The following is a 9,387-nucleotide window of genomic DNA, read 5'->3' on the forward strand; positions in this document are numbered from 1 at the left end:
GAGCCTATATATTTATAATATATAAATCCATGTTTTCTGGCAAATACGTTATCTGCTTGGAATATGCTTAAGATAAAGTTAAGATCACAAACTGAAGAGCAGAGTAAGTCGTCCAAGGCCCATATATCCTATCAGTTTGAAAACAAATGCTTTTAAGAAATTAAACCATAGAACGAATGAAGCTTTATGTAACACCTTAAACATTCTGGGTTCTTACTAATGAATCTCTTCTTGATGTGAATATACTCTAATAATAAAACACCAGATCTCGCTAACTAATTGAGATTAACTTCTACATGTCAGTCTGTGTTTACTAGGCTTCCTTCATGTAAATACTTTTCATTTTAAAATAAAATTCATACTGTGTATAACTGGCTCTTATTTTCACAGGTGCAGATGCTTTGAACAATTAATAATTTCATAAAAAATTTCTTTAATTTGCTTAAAATTTGAAGGCAAAGACATTTACTGAACAGTAAGATAATTCATGATAATATTATGATGATAATTCTCTCTGGGGAAATTACAAGAGACACAGGATGAACTCAATAAATTCCCCAGAGAGAAAATTACATCCTGATAATTCCTAGTGGTATTGTTATCAATGATCTAATAAACAAGCCAGTATTAATTGCAATATTTAACACCATAAATAAGGTTTTCACATTGTCATTGGAAATTAATTTCTTACTGGAGATTTTCATGTACCACTTACTTAGTAAGTTATATTTTATGCTAATATTTTTGAATTTCTCCAAAATTTAAACATAACAAAACTTTAAAATGCCTTCAATTTTATTTAAAAATAAGGCTCAAGCTATGAACTTTTATCTTTAAAAAGATGTTACCTCCAACTACAGAAACAAGAATATCCTTTGTGACCATATCTAACATAATATTGTCATATATCATTTTCTACAGATCTCACTAGAAACCAAAAACAGCAAACAGAAAGCAACAAACACATGTGCCAGGAAGGCATAATTATTTGGGCTTCTTCTTATTTGAAAAATAATTTCCCTAAAATTTCTTTGACCACCTTAAAAGAAAACTACTCCTAAAAATTCCTAAGTGTCAAAGACTTACATCAATTTAAATAATATGCCATATATCACTGCAATACCTACCACAGGAGGCTATGCGGTCTTACTCCAGGAAGGGCTTTCTTACTGAAAATATGTCTGAAACTCCTCCTTTAGAACGGTAATCAGAGCTAGTGTGTGAACTCTATGAAAATTAGTGGTTTCTGGCTTGGCGCTCATCGCTCAGTGATTAGGGCACCGGCCACATGCACTGGCTGATGTGTTCAAACCCAGCCAGGATCTGCTAAACAACAATAACAAAAAAATAGCCAGGCATTGTGGCGGGCACCAGTAGTCCCAGCTACTTGGGAGGCAGAGGCAAGAGAATCACTTAAGCCCAAGAGTTTGAGGTTGCTGTGAGCTGTGACGTGGTTTCATTTATAAGCGTATCTCATTTTGGTCAAAAATAATACCAAGACTTTTTATTTTATTCACCAAATAAATACTTGGCCCCAAAGAATTTTAGAAATTTTAAAATACCAAATTCACCCTCAAAAACAGAATAATTTGATTATTGTGATTACTGATTATTAAAAAATCTTCCAAGTTTTAAACTCAGTTTCTAATAAAGTCAAAAAATAATTTTGATTAATGTTAATCTTTGCCTACATGACTCTGAACAGATTCTCTTGAAATTTAAATGACAGCAGATAAAATAATCCTTATGGTATTCTCAATCTTTTCAAAATCATATAAATTTCTCAAGGTATTTCCTTTAAACTATGAGAAACTCTCTCTTCGAAGTAAATAATTATGAACAATCAATCTAAATTCAAAGATAACTCAAACATACTTTAAATATTTTGTAACCCTTTCCCATTTGATAGCTTCTTAGTATTCTATACTGCTGCATAGTATTTTCCTAAAATAACTCTAAAGTAACAGAAAGCTACATGATATAACATAATACAGCATGTACCACATAACATTTTGACCAGCAACAGACTGCATACAGATATCAGCCCATAAAGATTATAATACCATGCCTTTACTATGCTTTTTCTGTTTAGATACACAAATATTTACCATTGTGTTACAAATATCAACAGTATTCAGGACAGTAACGCGCTAAATAGGTTTAGCGTCTAAGAGAAATCGGCCACACCACACAGCCTAAGTGGATAGTAGGCTGTGCTGTGTACGTTTGTGGAAGTATACTTGGTGTTTGCACAATGACAAAACTGCCCAATAACACACTTCTCAGAATGAATCCCTGAAGTTAAGTGACTCATGACTGTATAGTTAGACTGATCAAGATTTAGCTAAAGAGGAAAAAATTAACTTTTAGTTAGAGATCGATTATACATTCAACAAGCATTCACTGATTACCCATTATCTAGCATTCTCTGATATAAAATACGATGCATAAAGGTAAACAATGCACTACTTATATATTTTATTATTTATTAGAACCACACTAGTGTAAGAAACCCATAATCATTACTTTTCTCAGAGTAATCTTTTTATTATTTTCCAAATTATACATTTCCCCTTCTATAATATTTTCCCCAGGGTCTCTATCAGAAAAACACTTTTATAGGTAATGTACATTATCATGAACTTTTATGCTCACCATTTTCATTAGTGACTGAATCTCCCTGAATACCTAACCACCTTAGATTTAGAATTAAAAGAAAACACTGGTATAATCAAGATATGGCTGAATGTGAGTCTAAACTAGGGAATGGTACAAAACGCATCTAGAGAAATAAAATGAGACCACCAGATGATGCAAATCTTTTAAGCATGTAAAGAAATAAAGAATTCACAATAAAAGCAATAAGAAACCAAAAAAAGAATAAAACATACATAATTTACAAGCAAGATGGCTCTCGCTGCAATGCAGAAAATAGATTAGAAATGGTAAAAAGAGAGGTAAGAGCTACAAAGCTCTACAATAATCCAGGCATAAGATGACAATCTAAACTACAGTCGTTAGAGTCTAAGTATCTACATCTGTTTTAAAGATAGAGCCCAGTATCTACTCGACAAGGTATGAGATGAGAAAAACAGGAGGAAGTCAGGGATGTGGGAGGAATTTCAGCCTCAGCAACTGGAAGGACAAACGAGTCTACTACAGGTCTTCAGTTCCGTTTTGGAGACATTAAGGTTGAAACACGTACATCTGATGTCGAGAAGACCATGGGATGTATGAATTTGGAATTTGGGCAGAGGCCCAGGTTGAGATATAAATTTAAGAGTCGGCATCATAGTATCAAGAGACTGGAAGAGATCACCAAGTAAGGGATACAGAAAAGAGGTCTAAGAATTGAGCTTTGGGTGCAGTCCATGGTTAAAGAGTTTTAGAAGGTAAGGAGAAATCCATAAAGGAAAGACCAAAGAAGACTCTTGGAAGCCAAGAGAAAAACAAGATTCCTGGAAGCCAAGGGAAGACTGGGTTTCTAAGAAGCGAGATGATTAACTCATCACATGCAGCTAATAAGTAAGATGAGGCCTGAGAACTGACCACTGGACTCAGCAACAACAGACAACAGGCAACTAACAAGAGCAGCTGAGGTGGCAAGGTAGGGGGAGAAGGCATAATCGGAGTGGGTTTTAGAGACAAAGGAGAAATGGGAGAGAGAACTATAGATAAATCTTTCTAGGAATTTTATGATAAAAAGGAGCAGAGAAATAGGTTAACAGCTAAAAGGAAGAGTAACTGAAAGGCTACTTAAAGATGTTTCTTACATTTGTTTTATTTTGCATCTAATTTAGATGAGAGAAATAACAGCATAATAGTATGGACCCAGTAAAGGGAGTTAAATTGAGTAAGGTATGAAGATGAGATCTGGTGTCATGGAAAGGGTGACCTCTAAGAGCAGTTTGGATAGTTTATTTGATAACAACAGACAATGTAGACTACATGACCGCAGGTTCCAGGAGGAAGATATCCATCGTAGAAGTCTGTGGAAGTTCGCTTCTAAGTGCTTCAGTGTTTTCAGTGAAATAGAAAGCAAGGGCATCAGCTGAGAGTGAGCAGGGGGAAAGAAAAACCAGGGATTTGAGGAGAAAAATGATAGGAAGTGAGAGAGTTTGGAAGTAAGGAGAGCGGGGAATGAGTGTGAAACAGCCCTTACAAATTAACAATGGGGGGCAAGGCAAGAAATGTGTAAGGACCTAACTAAAAAAAATCAGACAAAGGCCCAGCTAAAAACAATATTAATTAGCCACTATCCCCCATCTCCTACTTTGGAGTTAACATACTTGATGGTTATAAAAATTCTTAACTTTAACCATAGATAACATCAGCTTTTGAAACAGAGGAGTAGTTTCTGAGATATCTTTCAGGTCCTGCATTCCAATGGACTGGCTGGCCCACCCAGACCAGTGGCCATACCCAGGAACTGACTCAACTGGTCTTGTGACTCAAGAACTTGCTCCTGCATTCCAGGGGGTTGGCTGATCCACCCAGGCTGGCGGCCAGCCAAGGGACTGATGGTCCGTCCTCAAACCCAGCCAATCCGCAGACCACGATTGCCTAATCCTCTACCCACCAAACTCCCCCTGTCTTCCAAACACCAGGGGGGGAGGATTTGAGAAATTCCTCCTATCTTCCCATTAACGTGTGCGAGATAAACTCCTTCTCTGTTGTAAACCCTACTCTCCCTGCACACTGGCTTCCTCTTGCACAGTGGGCGATAAAGCTGGTTGGGTGGCAACAAAGGACTAATGATATGATTGCTAAGCAGCATTAGACTTAAAGTTCATGGCCATGAATTTAAATTATGATAAAGTCTTCTTTCCTCAATATCACTGCTGCTTATTCTCCTATACCATCAAACAGTTATTCAATGAAGTACACTGGTACCAGAAAAATGTAATATCTCAATTTCTCTGAAGACTTCCAAAAATAGAAGCCCTTTACTCAATCTCATAGGACAAATAGCAGAATCAGTGTAGCAAAAGAAGCAAGTTAAATAGGCTTATTTCACAGAGAAAGTAATTCTGGGAGATAAGCTAGAGAGAGAGAAAAAGTTAACTTAGTTATCACATGCAAAAATCTTACCCACTCAACAGCGTCCACTGGGAGCCACCTCCTTTCTGGCCCACAATGAACCCGCCTACATTTCTACCCTGAACCTTCCAGACAAGGTAAATTTCATCTCATCTTGCTTCACATTCACTTCAAAGAGATACAAAATTTATTTTATTTATTTATTTATTCATTTATTTTAGACAGAGTCTCACTTGTCACCTTGATAGAGTGCCAAGGCATCATAGCTTACAGCAACCTCAAACTCTTGGGCTCAAGTGATTCTCTTGCCTCAGCCTCCCAAGTAGCTGGGACCACAGGCACCCGCCACAGTGCCCAGCTATTTTTAGAGACAAGGTCTCTCTCTGGCGCTGGTCTTGAACCTGTGAGCTCAGACAATCCACCCACCTTGGCCTCCTAACTGCTAGGATTACGGGTGTGAGCCACCACATCCGGCCAAGATACAAAATTTTAAATGGACTGCAGTTTGCATGGCCATAAAGCTTAAAGGAATGTCAGTATACCTTCCTGGTTGAGATGAAGACTCCAAGACAAGATTCTCATACTTTCAACTCTGTAAAAATAAGAAACATCTACTTTTTTACCTGCAGATCTGAGATGCCTTCCATCTTTCACAGCCTGCCAAGGTAGTCTATTACTTTCAAAATTACAAAAAAAGGAAAGTATAACCTAGATCTCTGATCATTTTACAATTAAAACTAATTTTCTCTATAACTCCCAGAAATTCTTAGAATTGTATTCTCATTATAATTGTTTTATACATAGTATTTAACTTCATGATAAAATAAAAGCCTCTTCATTCAATAATCATAAACCAAGATATAAAACATTTATTGTAAACTTCCCTTGTTTAAAATTAGCCTTATAGCAAAAAGTAAAAATTCTACTATTTCTCTACACTACCTTTTATACAGTCTGAACTTAGAAAACTAAATCCATCGTTCCACAAAGAGTCCAGAGGAAATGAAAATATACAGAATAAGAATCTAATCAAAATATCCTTTCTGTACCAACTAGAGTAGAAGGAAAGAAAGGAGGGAGGGAGGCAGACTGATAGAAGAAATGTTTGCTGAGTTCAAAATACATTAAGAGAGGTACATAAATCTCACATTCTAAAACTTAAAAAAAGGAACACATACTACAATTGTACTAAAAATGAGAGCACCTATTCTGCATTAGAGTATTCATCTTGAAATAAGAAAAAGTACAGGTACATCAAGAATATACATCACTCATCATTATAACAGAAAATTGGTATTTGACACTTAGCAAACTGACTTGCTCCATTTTCTGTTCATGTCCAGACTTATCTTAGCATTATAAAAGTGAAAGAAGTCACTGGGCGAACCCTAAGTTGCCCTATCACCCCCATTACTCAGGCCAATGGTGTGGAACAAAACCAAACCAGGTTGTCAACCCTGAGCAGAGACTGTCCGGTCTCCGTCTTTAAAAATAATTCTGCTGTGAGCAGTAACATTTTTTCAGACACTTAATAAGCAATAACGCCTATAAGCTCTTGTCAGGTAATCTTTCTCTCACTGTCTCACACCATCAGCGTGAAGGCAGAGAAGGGGGGGGGAAGAAATCCTTCTCCCCTCCTCCACCTGCCACGGGCAGCTAGAACCTGGGGTAACACTTGCCTTTTTCCTACAGGAAAAGAGGTCCACCCACACAGGAGCAGCAGCAGGAGGCTTCAACGAAAGGAACAGTGTGAAAAGAAATGCAGAACTACTTCAATACTTCTGAAATTTATACTGCCTGGCAGCCCAGTGTCTCACAGGAAAACAATTACTTTCATTTTGGTCTCCCACTGCGGCTCCGACCTTTCCTGGTTAGTGAGTCAGTAGGAGGTCAAAATAAAAGAGCTTATTTTTTTCCCTTTTGAAACACAAGGTTGCTCAAAACTGTGAATTTCAAAATCATAACATGAACTACCTAATGTTTAGAGGTGTTTTTTTACTGCCTTTGCGAGAAATAATATAAAAAACAGTATCTGTGTATGTGCATAAAATGGGCAGCAAGAGGTCTATATTTAATAGACAGAGATGTTTATTGTAATCTTAATAATATACTCATAATTTATGACCATAACGCAACATATAGATAGTAGTACAAAAAAAATTGAAATTAAAATATTGGCCTTACTTTAACCTAATGGGTACCGTAACTCAATACAGAAAATTCAAATAGGTATAATGAGTAAAAGGGTAATTAAGTAAAGGGCTAAATTTAAAATGTTAAATTTAAGGGGTCCCTGCTTGGTTTCAATTTCATATTCCTATTGAGTCCCTGCTACCCGTGGAAAACTGAAGTCCCACACGGTGTCTAACATAGGTAACACATAGTCCTTTCGAACTAATGGGAGAGAGATAAGGGAAATGCCCAAGTAAAAATGCCTCAAAAGTATCAAATATGTATCAGAAGAAAGATGCAAAAAGTAGATAATTAAATTCCCAAGAAAAGATACTGCATTCAAAAGATCAGACAAAGCTTCAACATAGACCTGGCATGTAAGGTGGTCCTTGCAAGATGGCAAGATTTCAAAAACTAGAGGGAGAAGATGGGGGGTAAAAAAATACCATTCATCATAACTTGACACATGCATTCAAATACTAGAGATTTACCTGATGCTTCAAAGAAAAGGTCACTTTTTTGTAGATGCCAGTAATTATTTTCTGAAACATGTTTTTGGGAGAAGTAGGCTAAAAGTAAAAAAGGCTCCCACAGACACGTAAGTTTGGAAAACACTGCAGCCTCTCTGAAATTCAGAATGCACATGAGAGTAAGAAAGGCTCTGAGGAAGTACTGTCATCATGGAACTCTCCTAAAACCTCCAACTCTCCCAAACCTATTTGACTATTTGACCACAGAACTCATTTGAAAGAACATCAATTCTCCAAAGATGTCCAGAATTACTATCCAAGCAAAACTGAGACAAGGCTGGCAGAGTATATTGGACACACACTGTAAGAAAGCCTCAAACACTAAATTAAAAAACAGAGTCTTGATGAATGGCAACAATATAAATGAGGTGCTGCCTTTATACAGGGGTGACATTTATTACTTTAAACATGTCACAGAGCTTTATGACAAGTATCCATTATCATACGCAGGATGCTAAATAATGAATTTCAGTAATGCATGTCCACTTTTTACTAAAACATTCTTTTTACTTCATTTTATGTTATAAGAAACAAGCAACTACATAACAGGAGTAACACACGACTAAGGAGAGGGAGAGAGAAGAGGAACAATAGTGGAAGCCAGGTGTTGGCAAACCAAGATCAGCCCCGACACAGAGAAAGATGTCAAATGGATAAGCACTTCCAAGCCTGGGCACAGCCTTACCTTTTTTGTCTCCCTTCTCCAAGCCTAATATTAAGACATATAGCCTTCTAATAAAATTAAAAGCTGAAGCCGTCCTCTTGTTTTTATGTTCGTATAAGAGAACTAAGCAGCATAAAGCAGTATTCTAAAACTATTCTACTGAAATATCAAACTATACCCCGTTGTAGCAGCCCATATAGCCTATGGCTAAGAGGAGTGAGAGTTATAAGAAATACCTGTAATGGAACACCTTGGTGAAAAGGGCATGGAGAGAGATGTGGTTCTAACAAGCATGAGTGAGCTCCCGAGATGAGAGCATTGGTGAATTGGCAGTCTCTACACCTGTGGTGTTGAGAAGCACGAGCTCCGCCTTATATTAGGCTGGAGGAGCAGGCAGTCAAGAGGCATGCGCATTCTATCACGGATCCACTTACTCTGACTCTGTCTCCTCTCCTGCCTGCAGAACACCAGCACAGCGTCTCTGCTGAAGATTACCAAGTTCTGCTAAAGACTAAGAGCTATCTGTTCTACGAAGACCTTTACTCTCTCTAAGATACTCTGTCTCTCTCTCTCCAGCTAAAGTAGATAGCCCTCAAGCACCTACAAGAAACTGTACCTGAGCAAGGTAGCTTAGTGGTCCGTGTCCAGAACCTACCTAAGCTGGGCCCGAGACCTGGCCAGTCCCGGGCACTGACACCCCATATTTACTCATGTAGGATGAAATAATTTTTAAAAATTATACTGAAATAATTACACCTAAAATGTATATATTATATCTAAAGCCAATTACCACTAAAGCCAAAAATAAAATAAAATTGAAAAACAAAACAAGAAACAATTCTGATTAAAACTTGGAAATTCCTGGCTCGGCCCCTGTGGCTCAATCGGCTAAGGCGCCAGCCACGTACACCTAAGGTGGCGGGTTCGAATCCCCAGCCCGGGCCCGCCAAACAACAATGATGGCTGCCACCAAAAATGGCC

At 37.5% G+C, this 9,387-nt stretch overlaps 1 protein-coding gene across 1 annotated transcript in view; it reads right to left on the reverse strand.

Moving 5' to 3' along the window:
• Positions 1-9,387, reverse strand: part of NEK7 (NIMA related kinase 7) — a 148,119-nt gene that overhangs the window by 78,585 nt on the left and 60,147 nt on the right. The gene's annotated exons all lie outside the window — the stretch shown is intronic.

This window comes from Otolemur garnettii, unplaced genomic scaffold (genome assembly GCF_000181295.1).
Source record: "Otolemur garnettii isolate 467f Iridium unplaced genomic scaffold, OtoGar3 scaffold00055, whole genome shotgun sequence".
NCBI lineage: Eukaryota > Metazoa > Chordata > Mammalia > Primates > Galagidae > Otolemur > Otolemur garnettii.